Here is an 18804-nt window from a genome sequence, read left to right on the forward strand (position 1 = left end):
ATCTAGTGGCGGAAGGGACTAGTTGATACATTCTGTAGCGCAAAATAAAATAACAAAATATCTCTCTTCGTACTGTGTAGTTCCGTCACTGAGCTTGTCTTTCAAGAAACTGAGTTCCGGTAGCCTGTACAGTAACAACATTTTGAAAGGAATCCTGAAAATTTACAACCCTCCTATAATCTCCACCCTCATTTGAAGGGACTTAGTTTTATTGCTACTGAGTACTCATTGCTTCAATAATAGTGCCGTGTGCAGCTTCCGAAGCTACTCGTTAAGATTAAGATGATAAATAATTACTAAAACATCTTAAAGTACATAATTTCATATCAACCGTGTTAGGCTATCAACTTAAAACTTCGACTTGAAGTTTTGAAAATTAAGTGTAACTTATAGGCCTACTAAAGTCCGTGTGATGTATCTTGTCTCACTGTGAAAAGAGAGAAAAAGGAGATATGTCTTACTTCGTCTGTGTTGTTATGGCGATGGAGTGCCGTTCGTCCATCTAGTGGCGGAAGGGACTAGTTGATACATTCTGTAGCGCAAAATAAAATAACAAAATATCTCTCTTCGTACTGTGTAGTTCCGTCACTGAGCTTGCCTTTCAAGAAACTGAGTTCCGGTAGCCTGTACAATAACGAGGTTTTGAAAGAAATCCTGAAAATTTACAACCCTCCTATAATCTCCACTCTCATTTGAAGGGACTTGGTTTTATTGCTACTGAGACAAGATAAACCTTACCAGGTATAGATCGTTGTAGAAATCATTAGGCTAGTCATTTTCTGAGTGCTATAGAATCGAGACGTGTTTTGTTTTATTGATGTATCTGTGACTAAGATCATAAATATAGTAGCAATTTTCGAATGTAAACATAGTAATTATATTTTATTTATTTTGTTTTCATAGTTTACCCAACAATAATAAGGGTAAACTACTTAGAAATAGGCCTACCAATAAGGTAGCAATTAAAACTATAAACTTATACTAGGCCTAATTAAATTAAATTACTCACAAATTGAGCTTTTCGTACTATGTCAGACATAGACTAAAAATATTACAATTACGGTATTAAAATACTTATAATAGTAACAATTTCTATACTATATGGTATTATTTATAATATAATTTGTCCAGGGACACCTTAAAAATTTTTTTAATCCTATTGCTATAATTAGGAACTTCAAATTAAGTATGTATGTATTTATTCACACTGCAAATGGGTGGTAACTAATTACACTCAATAATTACAATAATAATAAAATACAGTCGTAATATTAATAATAAAATAATAATAGCAATATATAATAATATCAACAAGGAGCATCCTAAATTAAATGAATCACTTAATATAACATAATTAATTAAAGTAAATCTAATTTATATTTTAACCCTAAGTTAGAACTTAAAACCACGAGTATATATTATGATATATGTTCAAACATGCATAAGTACCTTTCAGCACTACACTCTGTAATGTAATTATTATCGTGTCAAAAAAATGCAATAGGCCTAACGGGACAAACTTAAGTTGGTAACAACAGGTAGCCTATCAGATCATAAGGAACATTACGTTGGTAGCTGATAATGTTTTATTTTATTTTATTTCGGTGTATAGTCACCTATTATGTTTATAATCAGACTTACAGGATCTTAAAAGTTATTTAAAAAAATTAACTTAGAGTTCTCTGGCACCGTTCGAATAAATGTTACACTTACTTTTCATAAACAAATTCGGTACTATAGAAACATTTTCTTTGTTAAACCATAAGCCAAGTTCTTTTGTGATCCGAAGCATTGCTCATGTTCAGCCCGGTTAATAGCACACAAACCCATTTGTAAAAGCTGTTCTTTTTAGAGAGCCTCTCGAGGAGACGTTTCTGTAGGGGGCTACTTTAATCTGGCGGAAAGTTTTTTTCTTGTCCTTCGTCAGTCCATCAGCTCTCTCCGTGAAGTACTTTCGCGTTTTCAATGGAGCGCGGGCCTCACGCTGAGCCTACATTGTCGGACAGACAGAAGGGCTCGTTCACGCTTGTCGGATTAGGACGCTATTATAGTCTTTGCGCATCGGCGGCCAGTCCCGTGTTTGAACAAGGGATTTACTCTAGTAACTGTACCGAAAACACCCCCCGCTGCTGTTGGGTGATGAGAGGTTTATGTGCTTAGGTGCCCTCATCACGTGCTCGGATTATGGACCATTTATCTTCCACTCTTTCATAGCTTTCATTCAGTGTTTTTTCGTTAAAAGTTAAACACTTCGCATGTGGCTGTAATGTGACAGTTATGTCATGTTGCTATGGATTCATGATTTGTTGCATTCGTCAGATAAATTTACATCATTTAGTGCCAGTTTAAACTCAATATGGACATATTTTTTAAAATATAAAACCAGGTGGCGGATGGACATACATTTATAGTCTCTTCTCCGGTGCTAAACTGATACAGTAGAAACTCAATTATCCGTCACCCTATTAACCGATTGTTGGATTATCCGTCTATCTTTCTCTCGTTTTTTTTTTTTTTTTTTTTTTGCTGCAGAAATATATGACGTACTGTACATTATATTAACACGTTATTTTTTCTAGAGTGTGTCATTACAAGCCTTTATCGTTATACAATATGACGGATGTCAAAAACAAATCTTGTGCTAAGTATCGAAAGAAAAAGTGTAGACCTAAATAATTAGGCCTAAGTGGTTTGGGGAAAGAGAAGCTGTGCTTCATTTCGCATCACAATACGAGATTGGAGTATAAAGTATGTAAATCTACAACTTGAGACCTCCACTATTTCTATCTTTCCACAGACAGCCATTACAAGGAATTTCCTTTTCCTTAAAAATCTGTCGTTGACAACAGACTTCAATTACTGGACTTCTGATCCACTACCTAGCGTGTTAAGTACAAGACCATGGAGGAAATTACGAAAGTGTCTGTGTTATTCACTAAATTTACAAAAATCTCTTATGATACGGATTATCTGATTTTTTCGATTAACCGTTCAGCCCATCCCCTTCATTACCACGGATAATTGAGGTACTACTGTAATTGCAAACACGTTTCTACACTTTTCCTCATTAAAATTGTTTATTTTTATTTTTTTATTTTTATTTTTTTTTTTCGTTTTTATTAAATTAGCTATAACTTAGTTAAAAATAATTTTGAAAGTAGTCTATCAGTACGCCTATACTATGGTGTCCTGTAAATAATGCATCATGATTATTAAATTTATTAATTTATATAACTTATATCACCGCAGAAAATATTAGTAAATAGAAGGCGTTAAAAAGACAATGAAGCTAAGTCAAAAATATTTTGAGACAGTTGCTGTGCTGTGAAACATTGCTACATTAATTTTATTCGAAAACCAAATGAAATTAACTGATATTGGAAGAAACTGCGACGAAGACAATGTCTAGGATATAAAGAGTCTGATTTTGCAAAGATATACTGTAGGTACAGGTACATCATTAAGTTAATAATACCCAACCCTAAGCTATTAAACATAAAATACCGAATTGTGTAGGCCTATTCTTTATTACGTAGCCTAATTGACGATTTGCCTCAAATTATCATTCCGCTATTAATTGTGCGACTTATAGCGTATGTCATTGAGTACAAACATGTCTTAATAGATGAAATAAAACAAATTCAGTCTTCTCCAAATTCTTTTATAGGCCTATCTACTGATGATGATGATGATGATTATTATTATTATTATTATTATTATTATTATTATTATATAATAGTAGATTTGATAAAAGCGAATACAATAATATACCCTAATAATAATAATAATAATAATAATAATAATAATAATAATAATAATAGGCTATAGTTACCGCAAGGTTCTTCTAGAGACCTTCCATCCTCATATCTACTGTATAAGGAATATAAACTAAAATTAGGCTACACCTTTACAAGTAACGGTCCTCCGGTTATGTGATCAGAATGGTAGGTCTACAAAGACATCATTTACGACAATACAGGATATGAGGCTTCCAAGTGAGAGATAAATGACACAAGCAATCCGCAATCCCAGTGGAAGGAACCTAGCTTCGTGCATTTCTAAGATCGGTTCAGCTGGATATGTAGTCTGAAACATTTTCACTTGAGCCATAGCATATGATATAGTAATAATAATAATAGTAATAATAATAATAATAATAATAATAGTATACAATTTTCACATTGACCAACTACATCACGATGTAGAAGACAGGGATACTCATTGTCTGCAGAACTGTGCAACAATATTCTAGGCTCATAACGCATTTTAATGTCTACTCATGTATGGTATTAAAGTTTTTGATTGTAATTTCATATTGGCTGTAAGTTTTAACCATTAGTCTTCGTTTTCCAGCTCACCTCGACTGTGAGCAAAAACATGAACTTAATCTGTGAAGAACTGCTCTGAAATGTACTGTATTTGGTTTTGCTGAGAAGATTTTCATTCGACTGAAAAAGTAAATTATGTGAATTACCGAACGTCAGATATTTGTCTCAGTGAAATTCATAAAGTTGAGAATGCAGTTGACAAGTGAGACTTAGCTACCCACGACTCATAAACAACATAAATAACTAGTTATTGGTTATTTACACATTCTAAATAGCTATATAACTGCTAAAAAAGACAAATGATAATATTTTTTTTTTTACCTTGCGATTGAAAAGATTAACTGAAATAATGAATGGTGAGAGTAGCTCTACAAGGAAGATGTTTGCATTGAACACTAACGTAATTTTTTTAATTCGGTTATTTATCGATTGTGTATGCTATGTTCTTTAGCGCCGATGAAATTGGTGACAGCGAGGTAGTATTTGGCGAAATGAGACCAAGGATTCACGATGGATTACCTGACATTCACCTTACGGTTGGGGAAACCCTCGAAAAAAAAACTAACCAGGTAATTAACCCAAGCAGGAATCGAATTCACGCCCGAGTGTAGTTCTTGATCAACAGACAAACGCGCTACCGCTTGAGCTACGCCAGTGGCTTTGGGATAGACCTACTAAAGCGGTAAACCAACTATAGGCCTAGGCTATGTATGATAGGCTATATAAAATGCCGTAAGTGAAATGAGTAAGAATTTATTAATAGCAATAAACCGTTTTAAAGCATGTAATGACCATGATTCTACATATGACTACCGGCGTAGCTTGGGGGTTAGCAAGCTTCGCTCATACTACGAGAGTGTGCTTGGGTTTGAGTTCGAGTCCGCGTGGGTTGACTACCTGGTTGGCCTTATTCAAAAGCTTTCTGCAAATACTTATAAGTGAAAGGCGAATGTCAGGCAATTCCATGACAAACTTTGATTTCACGAATGCTACTAACGCCAGGTAATATGCTTATCACAATTGATACAGCGTCATTAAATAACCTATTAAATAATAGCACAAAATGAATTATTATTATTATTATTATTATTATTATTATTATTATTATTATTATTATTATTATTATTGATAGAGGTGATTGTGACGTGGCGAAGATCACGATTGCAATAGTGTAAGTAGGCCTAACTTAAGCTTATGTAAAAGTAGTGGTCAATTACACCTATGACAAAGGATATCTATTCCCTCCTTAGGAAGACACTGTTATCCTACACAATAATATAACTCAGTTAAGTTATTATTGATTTTTCTAGAATATCGTCTATAGGCCTACATAATTGCGGTTGTGGTTGAACTAATTTCTTGTTTTTAATCTATGTTTACATGAAAAGCTTCAGAAATATATTTCCCTTGGTTATTCATTAGTATTCAATTATTTTAAAATGTAAGTTAATCTCTACCACTATTCAGTAGTTATAAGATTTAAATTTTTCTTTTTCCTATTTCCTGACAAATTTTGACTGCATATTAACATACCGTTACCGTCGACCAGATATACTTTACACAAGGGGGTAACGTTACACAGTTCTAGGAAAAATGTTTAGAAGGCAGCACATTACAGACAATGTGTAGCAGCTCCGTGGAACTGATTCTATGTGACAACAGCACATGTGTGTAGTAGACTGAAGTGTGTGCCATTATTAAAGCTGTTATACACCATTTTTCTAGAAATGTGTCAAGTAGACCCGGTCGACGGTACGTAAAATTAGACATTCAGAAAATTGAAATGTAAATAAAAAAAGATGAGCCAGTATATATGAAATGAATATAACTCATAGATTAAATTCAACTTTAAATTTAGAAGACTAAATTAGACTGAAAGTCTTAAAAGGTGAAATAGTCTAAGCATCGTCTATCATTAAACCTGGAAGATGAAGTTACGCGTGCTCTTTCCTACCTGTTCGAAATTTGTGTATTTAGAAATTTTTTTCATTTTTCTGCGGAAAATTTGTGACTGATTTTCATGTATTCCACTAACAGCACTTAAAAATATATTCACAAAACTTTATCCTAAGAGTATATTGAGTCGTAAATGCTAAGTGGCTGGAAAATATCACTGATTGATTTCAAACAATATCTTAATATTAATATTTATAGAACAGTTGTATTAGATACAATAAACATTAGCCAACTTGATATCTGTAGCTATGCTAGGCCTATATCAAGAATGAAATACCCCCACTTAACGAATTAATGTGGTTTGTTACTGCATGCTTATGCAGTTTGCGTTACAAGAAACAATACATCACTTGTGGGCTAAAAGAGAACATGCATTCTTTCCCTTCATTTAACCGCTTAGTTACATTCGTAATAATATTGTAAAATAAACTGATGGAATATAGATAAAAACATTTTTTGTGGCAGTAAAAATCCAGCCTTCTTACTGTCTCATGTTCGTGAATAGAACATTTCGTAAATTAAATAAAATTTGTATTTTCGTTTTAATGAAAAATTAATGCCACTTTTATTTTCTGAAGAAACAGCAGATGGGACTCGGAATTCATTATGAAAACGTCTCGTTTTCGAAGCCATGAACATATTTAATTCAAACAAATCTTGTTTCACATAAATTAGGAAATGTTCTACGTTACAGCTCCAACATTATTGATTTTAATATTTAAATGTTTTATCTAGGCTAATTTCCAGTTTCTAAATCAACATGTGTTTAACACTTGTGAATATAGACCTAGGTACTTGAGTAATGGTCCTAAAATCAAGAAAAGTCTAGATTTATACACAAAAGGGCCTACAAAGCCACGTCTATCATTCGAAAAATCTACTTCATGTCTTAAAATATTAAAATCCGTCTTTAACAAACAACAAAACCATTCTAGCTATGTACCTTGTCTATAGTCTACGTTATTAAGGAGTTATAATTCCATTTAAACCGAGATATTCGACATAATATGCGATTATACAAATAAAAATGCAGGTATATAAGAGAAAATACTACTGTCTCTTATCTGACCTAACCAATTAACATTTTAGAAACAGCTAGGCTATAGTTATTCACGATAATGTGTACTTAAGCCGTTTTACCATAAATTTGACCCACGGTAAAATATTAATTTTTACTCCATTTGTATTGTATTTTTGTTCCCAGGAAAATGCTGATCTTTACGAAAACATTAGTCTTTTCTTGACTGATTTATAGGATCAATATCTACACTGGATCAATATAGCTTAGGGTAATAATAGTAATAATAATAATAATAATAATAATAATAATAATAATAATAATAGAGCAAATAATGATAATAAATCTATCTACTGATTAGTGAACAGAACTCGAGCTTGTATATATGGTTCCAATCCCACTTGGGTTGATTACCTGGTTGGTATTTTCCCCAGATTTTTCCATACCATAAAATGAATGCCAGATAGGTAATTCCATGCCGAATTCTTGGACTCGACTCGCCAGAACACCATATTACCAATTCTATGGACGCTAGATAATCTTGCAGTTAATACGCATCATTGATTAACTGATTTTATTTAAATAAGTTAACATTTGTTATTATTATTATTATTATTATTATTATTATTATTATTAATATTATTATTATTATCATCAGTATGGTGATCAATAATGCTTCAGTCAGCTATGAATTATGCTTTTGTTTTTAAAAATTAGCATTTGATTGTGCATTTAATATTTTACACTAATTAATTGATACGATAATACTCAATTACATATTTTTAAATTGTTGGTTGTTTGGTAGATAATCTCCCATGTTGAACCGAAACTGAAGTTCATTTATAACACTGTTACACCTCCAGTTCACTGTGTCGGTCAGTTCAAAAAATGTTTTACGAAAGCAAGTCAGTTTCATACCTCAAAAATAGAAAGTAGCTTATGTATTTATTATTGAAGACTACAATGAAACAAATATTAACATGGAAAAGAACCAAGCAAATTAAATTTGAAAATAGCTGAGAGTTCAATCCCATTTGTAATACTTGTTCAAGAGCTTTACTATCATCTTTAGACGATTTTTTGTAAAATAAATTTTAAATTACTGTTTACTTTCGACATTTATTGCTAAAATGGGGGACAGGGGTTTGAAATTACACAGTATGCTTTATTCTTTATTTTTATAAACTACGGTAGTTTATGATTTAAAAATTCTATCGACCTACAGTATGTCAAATTATAATCTTTAGCTGTTAGATGGAACTTAAGATAGCCTACCAGTGGGTATGTAAAGCTTATTGTGCTTTAATATTTTTTATACTTTATTATTATTATTATTATTATTATTATTATTATTATTATTATTATTATTATTATTATTATTAGAGCTAGGATTTTTATGAAATTGGATCTTTTCTCTAGTAAGCCAGAAACATAGCTGCTTCAGTATTTTCATGGTATGTGATAAACTGAGTGTTTTAAGACATCTTTGTTAGGGAATGTTTTGCCTGTTTCAACTCTTAAGAACATCTTTTGTTTTTTTCGGACATTTTTTAGGCATTTTCATTTAATTTTGGCCATAAATCCCCATTATTTTTTTACTTGATTATTTAACGACGCTGTATCAGCTACGAGGTTATTTAGCGTCGATGGAATTGGTGATAACGATATATTTGGCGAGATGAGGTCGAGAATTCGCCATAGATTATCTGACATTTTTCTTACGGTTGGGAAAAAACTCGGAAAAAACCCAACCAGATAATCAGCCCAAGGGGAATCGAACCCACACCTGAGCGCAACTCCGGATCGGCAGGCAAGCGCCTTATCCAACCAAGCTACGTCGGTAGCTAATACTCGTTATTTTTTATAATATTTTAATCGTTTTTCTACACAAATATTGCCATTTTAAGGGGATGCGCTACTGAAAAATGACAGTTTTTGAAGAAATTTCATGTTTTTTATATTTTACTCTAAAAATATTTTACATACAAGCCATGCAAATATAATATATGTGAAATAAATAAAATTCTGATTTTTGAGTTCCAAAAAACGAAATTTTGAACATTACTCTTGCTTCATATGCTACATTCCAATGCTCCATTACCACAACTTGTGTTTCAGCTATAATATGCACTATAAAACACATAGAAAACTCTTGTTCTAGATTCCAAAAAACGGTTTCCAAAAATAAACGTGTTATTTTCAAATTTTATTTTTTTAAAGAGTTATTTCTTGACTTAGATCATTCAAATTTACCTGATTAATTTATAATCATGATCATAATATGCTGTTAAAATTTAAATACATTATCTCTTAAAATGTAGAAATTAGAAAATTCAGTAGCGCATCCTCTTAACGTAGTGCACTCCAAACACCCTTAATATAGACTCCTCTATACTATTAATTCCGGATAAGAGTGGCCTTGTGGTGGACTACATGGAAACTACATCACGTAAAATAATTAATTAAAGTGTAACACTTAGAAAAATTATGTAAAATTAAATAAACTTGAATATTGGTACTAGAATTTAATTTAATTAATAATCTAAATATAAAGTAGTACAAAACTCTTTTCCTACTAAGCCAATTATGTAAGATCAATTTTTAGGGCATTTATAAGGGCATTTTTGAAAGATTTTTAGATCATAAATGCATTGTTTTAGGACATTTTTTCATGATTTATAGGTCATCAAAATCCTAGCCTAATTATTAGGAAATATAGCCTACATAGCCCACCCAATATTAGATAAGTTATATTTAGTTGTATTGTGGTTAGCGCAACACGTTTGTAGTAACTTAACAACAACAATAATAACAACAACAAGCAAAATAAGGGACAATGAAGAATATATATCTTTGTGCGAGATCGTGCGTATTTGCTTGTTTTCCGCGCAAAACCAATACGCGGTAAGTGTGAAATACCACATTCAGTATTCCCAACGTAACACACATAACAATTTCCCTCTTCTTACCGCTTAAGCGCCATATTCATTTTACTGCTTTAGGCTTTTAACATATTATTTTTAGGGGCGTTTAATATAGTAATAATTATAAATTGGAAACTTACCACTGCAATTTCACCTAAATTGCACTATTAATTATTGTTTTTAAATATTTGCAAAAATTAAGTAAAGTCTACTACTCCACAAAAGTTATTGCATTCCTGATGCAAGTAACATTAAGGAAGCCGTGAAAAAATCAACAAGACTCCAGATGCCGATGTTATTACTGCAATATGTTATATAAATAATATTGTTAAAATATTAAAATGAAAAATAAATCATTATATAACCTTACCGTTTGTTTTAAGTTCGCATTTATAGACTTGGGGGGGGGGGAGACAGACGTATATCACGGCCTGCTGGAATATAGTAAACACAGAAAACATTTTATAGCAACAATGTTGACGATATATATATATTTTTGTTTTCCAAAGTTGCCGCCATTGAACAGAAACCAAGATGGAGATTTCATTACAACTAATTAGAAATTCGTCTTTCAGGCATGTAATAAACTATCTTCGCACAAAATAATGTACGATACACGAGCGGTATGTTTGTTTTCATATTCTCGGAAATTAAAAAAGCTCAACTACGTTTCGCTTTTTCAATCTTTTCCTCGAACATGAAAACGTCAACATACCGCTCTTGTAACGCATATTACTAGTACCTCTCTCACTTGGAATGGAATTGAACTCCTTGGACCGATAATCTTTGGAGATGTTTATATCTAACAAAAGAACAAAAGTGTAATAAATTTATAACGTAACACGGCGTGTGTTGCCTAAAACTAAAGTTGTATAGGGAACCGATACAGTTAATTCGCTCTTGTGTAATGCAACGTGCACTGTGCAGTAGGTTTTCTCGAAGCCGTTCAGAGTGTGTAGACAAAGCTCACCTGAGCAACTCCAGGTACCTCGGCAGGTGGGAGTAGCGCAGGAGTCTCCCAGGCCTCGGCAAGGTTCCACTGGACACTTCCAATCAAAGCGTGGGGTGCAGACTAGGAATTCCCACAGACCTGAATAGGCTATCAACAGGTAGCTGGAGGTTTCGTTTTTCGTTATTCGCATTCATCGCTACAATGCTCTTGACACAAGTGTAAGATCTCGAGGAAGATGCGCTTCAATAGACAGTGTCTGAGGTCTATGGTAAGAAAAGTGCTTTGTGTGAAACTTAACATAGCCTCATCTACGCCACTACGGTTTGAATTATCACGAAAAACCGTAGAACGGATCTAATTTCTCAAGTTTAGAGTCTTTTTTAGCAAGTGAAATTGATCGAGAAAAGACCGAGTTATTCATCGCCCCTTTTGATGTGTTTTTACACTGAGAAACTGGGTTAAGTCAAGGACCTGTAATGGGACACATAATGTTAGAATGATATTAATGCACTAAGCTACTTTCGCATCAGTTCCTCTTCTTTATTGCTTTGATTTATTATATATATTCAATCTTCCTAAACTTGATGAGGTTGCCAAAGACAGAGAACGTTAAACAGTAACATTTAAGATGACATTTAAAATGTCTTACAAGAAATTTGTTTACAATGAACTAAAATTTACTGTAGATAATATTTCACATAATGAAAATTTGCAGTAAAATGAAAAGTACAGATAAAATAGAATGAGAAAATTCAATTTAAATTTAAATACAAGTGTCGCCGTAAAATCTGCAGAGAACCCTTTAAGGCTATCATAGAAATTTCCTTAATTGCTGTTGTTGGGACTCCAAATTTATGACAGAATGACACGAATTGTTTTGTTACGGTCCCTCTAGCGCCCACCATTAATCCGATGACTTCTATATCCCTGTGTTTATATGATGTTTTGTAATAAGGGATAGCTAGTTCATAAATTGTCCTTTTCTCTCGATTAACTTCCTCGGATTTGATTCTGACGCGTCCCGAATCTGATGGTCGGATCCAGAATATAACCTTTTCTCTCTCCAGATTTAAATGTTATAATATCAATACGCCGATGAATCCGGTATCCACTATTCCATGGACTTCTTCATAGGTAGTGTACCCATTAGACTTAAGGCATGTTGCGATTACAGACCTGATCTTGTGATGTCTGCTGTTACGAAGAGTTTCGCCAAATGGGAATGAACCCAAGACATGACCCAAAGTTTCAATCTCACTGTGGCATCGCCTACAGTGGTTATTGTCTTTAGTTCTGCCTTGAACTGCGCGTACAGGAGCAACGTTACCAGTCATCTTCAGCGCATCTCTCCACTCGGAGCTAGAAAGGCCTGTATGATTCTGACCTAGCTGTTTACGGGAGTGAAGTCTTGATATAAGCTGACCCCTTTACCTTTCTGTGGCAGTTGACACCATTTATTAAATTCTTCAAGACGCAAAATTTTCCTGACTTTCCTTGAGTCAATTAGATCTCTTTTGTTCTTAAAGGTGTCTGGAGAGATCAAATTGTCATCCAGAGGTAACTTTCCGAAGTTAGTTTTCAGTTCACTCTCTAAATCTCTTGTGTTGGCAATAGCCTATATTAAGAAACTGGATATAGACTAACAGTCTTACTAATAAACCGTGCATAGTTTTTATACGAGACTTATGCAGAGTTGAGACAGAAAACGTTACTAATAAACCGTGAATAAGCTATGGACGTATAAACAGGCTGTAACTATACAATGGGAATTGCTTTAGAGTAGTTATACAGAAACCCCTTGTTTAAGCGTTGTATATAGCGAAAAAATGGCCGCCCCTCTAACAGCTGTTCGTATCGACTGCCATTTTATGATAATGGTTACCTTGTAACCACAGAAGAACAAACCAAAGATCATAGAATTATTAAAATAATATTGCTGTAGCTTGTACTCTTTGACCAAAATGTAGTGTGTTAATCGATTAGAGCCAGTTGTACTATCGATATTTAACACGCCACACTAGAGCACTCTACCGGATGCAATAGAGAACCTCAGATATTCTATTACCTTTCGTAACGAAGTAATGACGAAACTATGACGTAGCTGTGTAACAGTTATACTGTTATACACGACGTATGTAGTGATTATTAGTTAGGAATTTACACACGACTTATAAACGAGCTACTCATTGTATAAGTATAAGACAGTTAAACGTCTGTATATAGAGTTTTTATTAGTAAGACTGTAAGAGGCATCGACGTAGCTCAGGTGATAGCGCATTTGCCTGCTGCGCTTGGACGTTGGTTCGATTCCCGCTTGGATTTATTATCTGCTTGAGAATTTTCAAAGGTTTTTCATCTGTAAAGCCAATGCTAGATAATAACATGTCGAATCCTCTATCCCATCTCGTGAAATACCATCTCGCTATCACAAATTCCATCGACACTAAATTATTTTATAGTTGATACAGCATCATTAAATAAGTTAACCGATTAATAAAACCAGACGTAGGGATTTAATAACGCTCATTGTAGTTAGACGCTGTTTTGATAAAGAACGTTTTTAAATGTGTGTACTAGAAACTGAAGAACTGCAAGAATTATCTAAGGCAGAAAAAAATGCTGCACATATTTATTTTGATCTATTGACGTCCGTTGCTTTTATTTTGGAACATCGTTACATAAATTAGGTTCGTATATTATGAGCCCAGAAATATAATACCGTGAAACAAAATACTCGAGATATAATTTTGTAACTATTTAGCATTTTACTCTTCTTTAGGCAATACGGGTTTTCCACTACTTGTAAATTACTCGTTGATTTATATGTGACTGAGTACACCTGTAATATTTTGTATGATATTCAACATTGAATTTAATATTTTCCATTTATTTCCTTCACTTCTTCCTGCCATTAGCGTTCATTGGTAGCAGATAACTCCGCCACGCCCTTGACGTCTTAATGTGTCTGTACGATGTGTACTATGTATGACTGACGGAAAAATATTGTATCCGACATTTTTATGTTAATTTTACCGGTCTCTGCCAATAAAAAGAGAACAAGAACACACCAACATTACACGATCGCTGTAGCAGCAGGTAGTATGTCGTAAGAAATTTATGATCTTGCTAATTCGTACTAAATTAAAATTGACTAAGTCCTTCCTACAATCGACGGTTAGAACGCCGTGCTCTGTGGTTTTTCGTTCAGTAACAAAAACGTTTTATCAGCTGTTAATGATTTTAATGCTCGATCGTAATTTGTTAATTCACATGACGCTTACGACGTACACCTAGACAACGTAGAATAGTGTACATCAGGCCTACACAAGGTTTGCGCTCTCCGAGCCGGCTCACAGCTCATGAGCGGAATGCAGATATCTGCGCTCTGTATAAGGGTGGACTGGAAGAAGGGGTGATCTCATACAAAATGTACACAAAAGGAAGTACTATTACGAGTGCTTGTGAAATGAATTCCCGTTCAGTGTTTGCAAAACTATCTTTGACTATTATTAATTAATAAAGAAGTATTTATTTTACAGAAGTAATATAAATTCTATAGCTACTTAAATATACAATATCATTTTGTTATATTTTTATTTGTCAGTACATAAAAACGAGGTTTTATGCTGTTGGTAGCTGAAAAGAACAGTAGCCTACTGATCATAATGAAACATCAGTTACAAATGTTCGATGTCTGCCTTTATTAACGTTGATTATAGAAAACAGTTGCTCACAAATATAAATGTTGAGCCAATCACAGCAATCATTTTCACAGCCAGCCTGTGTAGTCGTGGATATTATCGCTAATGTTTATTCTTGTAAAACTCAACCAAACTAGTAGTATTATTCAAACGATCTTTAGCCCTTAGGTCACATTGAAGATCAATAAGTTCGAGCAGTAAATCGTTAAACGTTATGTTTCGTCTTCTAAAGCCGTATTCATAGACATTTTTAGAGCGGGCTTCCGGTGGATGATCAGCGTTTTTCGTATTCATAAACCAGTGTTAGCGATAGGATATGATTTGAATTCTGTACTAGTAACCAGTGAATAGCCGGGGCTAGCTTAGTACGCTCGTAGCGCGTGCTGCGAAATGCCTATGAATAGCATCCCTAGATTCCTCCATACTGTATTGTAGCAGTAGGTAAGCAACGTGAAACAGTTACTGAGAATAGGCCTACACACTGCACTCCACTAGATAACTGAGTGGTCGTTTCCCTCTCCTCTACCTATAGCAAGTCTATGTCATTCTGACGTATCTCCCTCTCCATTTCGGCGAGCGGTAAACACCGCTCTCCCGCTCGTTGAGCGCTGTTTGTGCAGGCCTGGTGTACATAAAAGATATGTCACTTTCAATTTCCAGCCAAAATTTTCGAGAACAGTGGTTGATAAAGCACGTCTGTTACAGGGTGAAACAGGCGTCCCACGCTAATAACTTTTCTGGAATTAGGATCGATAGAGATAACAATCTCTTATTGATATCTACGTGCGTCGTTAATTTTGAAGGTGTTCCAGCAGTAGCAGTAGCTGGCGGTTTCTCATGAAATATTCTGGGTTTGATATTCGGATTTCCACCTACATTGTGCGGATAAAGAGCTAGATTTCTTCAATCACTGCACCATTATCGCTGCGAAATCATTGATAGCCGCTGTAGTTTGAAGTAAAATGTCGACTCGAAGAGGATGAAAAGCTGAGCTCGAGATATTCGCAACTGTGGCTCTCACGGAATCGTGCTGATTTTGCTTCTGAACCGATCTGAGTTCTAACAGGATTATCCTTTATTTTGCTTAGTGTTTCTTGACGGGATAATAAATTCAAACAGGCAACGACGTCATGTTTCACTAACGTCTGCCATTGAAACAGCCGCTTAATATTAACTTAAGATAGGTGGCTAGTATCACACCCTGCCAGTTACGTTCTAGCCAATACAATGGCACATTTCGTCGCTCATTTAATAGGAGGCGAGGTAACATGACATTTTTTTATATTTTCCCCGTTTTTATATTTCGAAAAGTTAAAGCAATACTGAAAAATGTTTTTGTTATCTTTTCAAAGCAGTGCACGTTTTGATATGTTGTGAACACGTTTAAGCTCCTCAATAAAATAAATCTTCGGAATATGTAAGATAAGAACTTTCTTGTGTTAAATATTATTAACGTACCTTGTTAACATGTTTCGACCTATTTTCGGTCATCTTCGGAACTGGTCTTTGTTGGTCTTGGCGCCTCTTGTTTCCTGTGTGGGTGCGTTCGTAGTGTAGAGTCAGAGTGTATGTGTTTTGAAATTGAGTTGTGTGTTGAGAATATCGTTGGGGGTGTGTTTTCGAGAACTAAACACAATCAAATACATAGCACAAGAAAACGGATACAACCCCAACATAATAGACAACATAATACGTAAGACAAAACAAAACCACAAAAAAACAGAAGAATACAACACAAACACAAGAACACAAAAAATATATCACACTAACATACGAAAACAAAACACACATAAAATTGCAACCTCATTCAAGAAATTAAACTACAACATCGCATACAGAACAAATAACACTCTACAAAAACATCTCAACATACAAACAACACAAACAAACAAATACAACCATACAAGCGTCTCAAATGTAACACCTGCAACAACTTCTACATAGGACAGACAGGCAGATCATTTCAAACACGTTACAAAGAACACATCACAGCCATAACAAAATTACAAAACACCTCCACGTATGCAGAACACATCAGAAATGCCAACCACACCTACAGAGACATCAACACAGACATGGAAATACTGCACATCCAACCAAAAAGCCAGAAACTCAACACACTAGAACAATATGAAATATACAGACACACGAAAACACACCCCAACGATATTCTCAGCACACAACTCAATTTCAAAACACATACACTCTTTGACTCTACACTACGAACGCACCAACACAGGAAACAAGAGGCGCTAAGACCAACAACGACCAGTTCCGAAGATGGCCGAAAATAGGTCGAAACATGTTAACAAGGTACGTTAATAATATTTAACACAAGAACGTTTTTATCTTACATGTTCCGAAGTGATACAGTGTTAAAAGTTGTGTAATCAAGATGTAAAATAAATCTGTGTGTAGGGCCTTCGTATGTAAACCCTAAGCGTGGAAAAGTGTTAGAGAGAGAGAGAGAGAGAGAGAGAGAGAGAGAGAGAGAGACGAAATAGATTAATAATGAAATTCTGTATACGAGATTGCTGAGAGAGTGATTACGATTGAATCGGTTACCGTAATAGCATAGATTTATTGTTAGTATAGATTAAACATAAAAGAAAGTGTAACCTACGAGTATTTCAGTCAAGTCAAATTCAGAATATAAAATAATATTGAGACTTTCATTTTATTGCACAATTTTTACGACTTATAGGTCCTAATGAATCGTTGATAATATGAAAGAAGAATAACACTTAAAATAACTTTGGAGATTTTAGAAACAGATTAAATGTTATTGAAAACTAAAGTCCTCTACCTGTTCAGTGCTCTGCTGCTAACTATGAGACATTCATCGGATTATTGTTTCGAAGCTCAAATTTGACTCTAGAAAGTCCTTATATCCTTGAAATATGAGGCAGTACAGTTTTTCGCGCTTCTTTTCTTCACTTTTGGTAAGGATTATGAAGACTGACAGACAACTGAAGAAGTGATCGCACGAGAAACGGAAGTATTCTGGAAAAAGTATACTCAACACAAATTGTTCACTAGATATTCCACTTAATTTGGTCAGAAATTCTAATTTGGGTCTTGCTGTGTAAAGCCGAAAGCCTAGCTATTTAGTTAACGTACCCTAATGCCGATTCGGGCAACATGTGATAATAATTCCAACATTTGAAAAGACTAAAATATTTTGAATGCTTCACGACAGTTATGCAGAATTTATGGATGAACGCCTGACGTGAGATATGCTATACCTTCAAATGTATAAAGTTCGATATTTCGCTATACATTAACGTTTATTATTTTTTCATAAATCCTTGCCACTTCGTCGAGAGGCTGTGATTCTGCAAAGTCTGTTCAAGCATAGGACAAAAATTGAAATTTGTTCTATGTGCAGCTTTTCTATACTGTGCTTTTTAAATGTAGGCCTATGTATGTATGTATTTATTAACACTACAATTGGGTATACACCCGGTGGCAGTGATATATAATGTACAATAATTACAATTACAATAATACAATAAGTACAGCAATAATAAAAGAAAAGAAATAAAGTAAAATAAACGTAAATTTATTTTTAACTATAAATAAGTAGATGCAATAAACCTAGGACTATAAATGAAAACTATTCTATAACAAAGCCTACAATAAGCAAAAGTAAATCTAACTTATAAGTACTTGTTCATATCAGATACTAAATGTAGAGTTACCAGACGTTCGGATTTTGCCGGACATGTTTGCTTTTAGGTGTTTTCCTGCGTCTGGCTAGGCATTGTAGAAAATCAGAGTTAGTCCTTTCCTATCTCATCAATTCTCAATCGACCAAAGAGAGAAACGACCAACTTCTGGAGACCGTTAGAGGAATTATGTTCGTAAAATTTAATTTAAGACCTCTAGTGTGGATTTACATGAGTAGGCCTATTTACTCTGTGAC

At 34.1% G+C, this 18804-nt stretch overlaps 1 protein-coding gene across 4 annotated transcripts in view; it reads left to right on the forward strand.

The window, feature by feature from the left end:
- The window catches only part of LOC138705913 (transcription factor Sp9-like), a 397606-nt gene that overhangs the window by 174394 nt on the left and 204408 nt on the right, over positions 1 to 18804 (forward strand). The window lies entirely within an intron of this gene.

Source organism: Periplaneta americana, chromosome 1 (genome assembly GCF_040183065.1).
Source record: "Periplaneta americana isolate PAMFEO1 chromosome 1, P.americana_PAMFEO1_priV1, whole genome shotgun sequence".
In the NCBI taxonomy this organism is placed as follows: Eukaryota; Metazoa; Arthropoda; class Insecta; order Blattodea; family Blattidae; genus Periplaneta; species Periplaneta americana.